The sequence below is a fragment of the Leptonychotes weddellii genome, chromosome 2 (assembly GCF_054177405.1).
Source record: "Leptonychotes weddellii isolate Sample4059 chromosome 2, ASM5417740v2, whole genome shotgun sequence".
Classification (NCBI taxonomy): Eukaryota; Metazoa; Chordata; class Mammalia; order Carnivora; family Phocidae; genus Leptonychotes; species Leptonychotes weddellii.
In genome coordinates this window covers 157,139,693-157,142,890 of record NC_138370.1, presented here as the reverse complement: position 1 = coordinate 157,142,890, position 3,198 = coordinate 157,139,693, and the positions used below count along the sequence as shown (strand labels likewise).

The following is a 3,198-nucleotide window of genomic DNA, read 5'->3' as shown; positions in this document are numbered from 1 at the left end:
AAGGAAGGAAGGAAAGAAAGGAAGGAAGGAAAGAAAGAAAGGAAGGAAGGAAAGAAAGGAAGGAAGGAAGGAAAAGCAAGGAAGGAATGAAGAAAAGAAAGAAAGAAGAAAGAAAGAAAGAAAGAAAGAAAGAAAGAAAGAAAGAAAGAAAGAAAGAAAGAGAGAGAGAGAAAGAAAGAAAGAAAGAAAGAAAGAAAGAAAGAAAGAAAGAAAGAAAGAAAAAGAAAGAAAGAAAAGGAAAGAAACTAAAATATGGGCGGCTGAGCCAGTTTCCGGGGCCGCTGGTGTGACGTGTCCCGCGCTTGGCTCAGCAGGAAGCGGAGGCGATGGTGGCCTGAAGTTCCCGGCGCCGGCCCGGCTCCTCTCCCGCTGCTGGCATGCTCGACTTCTTCAGGATTTTCTCCAAGGGCGGGCTTGTGCTCTGGTGCTTCCAGGTCGTGAGCGACTCACGCACCTGGCCCATTAATGTGTTGATTCGTTCTGTGCTGCTGCAGGAAAGAGAAGGTAACAACTCCTTCACCCATGAGCCACTCACACTCAAGTATAAACTAGACAACCAGTTTGAGCTGATGTTCGTGGTTGGTTTTCAGAAGATCCTAACACTGACGTATGTAGACAAATTGATAGATGATGTGCACCAGCTGTTTCGGGACAAGTATCACACACAGATCCAACAGCAAAGTGCTTTAAGTCTATTGAATGGCACTTTTTATTTCCAAAATTACTTCCTGCGGCTCCTTCATGAAGCAGAGGAGAGCAGTAAGATCCATGCTCCCACTACCATGAAGAAATCTGAAGATTCTGAAAAGGCCAAGAAACCTGTGAGGTCCATGATTGAGACACAGGGTGAAAAGCCCAAGGAAAAAGCAAAGAACAGCAAAAAAAAGGGGTGGGGGCAAGAAGGAGAGTTCTGATGGCCCTTTGGCTACCAGCAAAGCAGTTCCTGTAGAAAAGTCAGGTCTCCCAGTGGGGCCTGAGAATGGGGTAGAACTTTCCGAAGAGGAGCTCATACACAGGAAGCCAGAGAAGTTCATTCAGAAGCATGGGAGAGGTCTGGAGAAGTCCAGCGAGTCCATGAAATCAGATGCTCCAAAGGAGAAGGGCAAAAATGCACCCCGGGTATGGGCACTGGGTGGCTGTGCTAACAAGGAAGTCTTGGATTATGGCACCCCCACCACCAATGGAGCCCCTGAGGTTGCGCCACCTGAGGACATCAACTTGATTCGAACGACTGGGCCTGGAGGGCAGCTTCAGGATCTGGACTGCAGCAGCTCAGATGATGAAGTGGCTGCTCAAAACACCACCAAACCTAGTGCTACCAAGGGAACTCTGGGTGGCATGTTTGGGATGCTAAAGGGCCTTGTGGGGCCCAGAGCCTGAGTCATGAAGATGTGGAGTTTGTGCTGGATAAGATGCATGATCATCTCATTGCTAAGAGTGTGGAAGCAGACATTGCAGTCCAGCTCTGTGAATCTGAGGCCAACAAGTTGGAAGGGAAGGTGTTGGGGACATTCAGCATGGTGACTTCCACGGTAAAACAAGCCCTACAAGAGTCCCTAGTGCAGACTCTGCAGCCACAGTGTCTTATAGACATGCTCCAGGATATTATGGATGCTCAGCGTCATCAGCGTCCTTATGTTGTCACCTTCTGTGGTGTTAATGGAGTGGGGAAGTCTACTAATCTTGCCAAGATTTCCTTCTAGCTGTGTTAGAGAATGGCTTCAGTGTCCTCATTGCTGCCTGTGACGCATTTTGTGCAGGGGCTTGGAGCAGCTGTGTGCACACACCGGCGCCTGAGTGCCCTACACCCCCCGGAGAACCACGGCAGCTGCACTATGGTGCAGTTGTTTGAAAAGGGCTACGGCAAGGACGCTGTGGGCATTGCCATGGAAGCGATTGCCTTTGCACGCAACAAAGGCTTTGATGTGGTGTTGGTGGACACAGCTGGCCGAATGCAAGACAATGCCCTTTTGATGACCGCCCTGGCTAAGCTCATTACTGTCAACACACCCGACTAGCTGCAGTTTGTGGGGGAGTCCTTAGTAGGCAATGAGGCCATGGACTAGCTGGTCAAGTTCAACAGAGCTTTGGCTGACCATTCTATGGCTCAAACACACCTGCTCATTGATGGCATTACCCTTACCAAATTTGATACCATTGAAGACAAGGTGGGAGCTGCTATTTCTATGACCTATGTCATAAGCAAGTCCACCGTCTTTGTGGGCACTGGCCAGACCTACTGTGACCTACGCAGTTTCAATACCAAGGCTGTGGTGGCTGCCCTCATGAAGGCTTAATATGGCTCTTGCCCAAAACCAAAGCCCCTATTCCTGTATCAAGAATGTGTTTTAGGGGCGCCTGGGTGGCTCAGTTGGTGAAGCGTCTCCCTTTGGCTCAGGTCATGATCCCAGGGTCCTGGGATTGAGCCCCGCATCGGGCTCTCTGCTCGGCCAGGAGCCTGCTTCTCCCTCTCCCACTTCCCCTGCTTGTGTTCCCTCTCTAGCTGTCTCTCTCTCTCTGTGTCAAATAAATAAAATAAAATCTTTAAAAAAAAAAAAAAAGAATGTGCTTTAGAGTATGTGAGCAACTTCTCTTCAGTATAATACAGAGGCCGAGTGAGGAGAGATCCATGGGCTTGCAGCTCCCCCTGCCCCACTCCCTGGAAGCCCAGGCTCCACCTACAAGGAGGGCCTAATCATGTTACAGTCCACTGCCCATCGCCCCCTTCCCTGACAGTCCTTCCCTTCTACTCAGGCATTCCCTTCACTCCGCCTACACACTCAGTCTCATTATAGCTTTGACCAGTGGTTGGAAGATTCAACACCAGAGCTTTGCTAATTCACATGGTCACAGGGATGTCTGAGCACAATGAGCAGTCAAGAGACTTCCAGAGCCAGCTCTGGCTTCTCCCTTGGATACATAGCTTTCAGGTTCCTGGGGGCTAGGAGGATACCCACCACACTGTGGCAGTGTATGGCTGCTAATTCTGATGATGACCCCATCCCCACTGTTTCCTCAAAACATCAGCTAGGCTAGAGTGATTTGTTACAAATGAATGAAAGGAGTTCCTGCTTCCCTCAAAAATTAAGGGAGTTGAGGTGGAGTATTGCATTGGGCTTTTCAGCCTTCCAACTCTTCCCTGCTCCCAGAATCCAGATGTAAGCTTTGCATGTTCCCCCTTCCTGAGAGAGAACCCAG

At 49.5% G+C, this 3,198-nt stretch overlaps 1 pseudogene; it reads left to right on the top strand.

Moving 5' to 3' along the window:
* Positions 1 to 359: 359 nt before the first annotated feature.
* LOC102734318 (signal recognition particle receptor subunit alpha pseudogene) lies at positions 360 to 2,325 on the top strand (annotated as a pseudogene).
* The last annotated feature ends 873 nt before the right edge of the window (positions 2,326 to 3,198 follow it).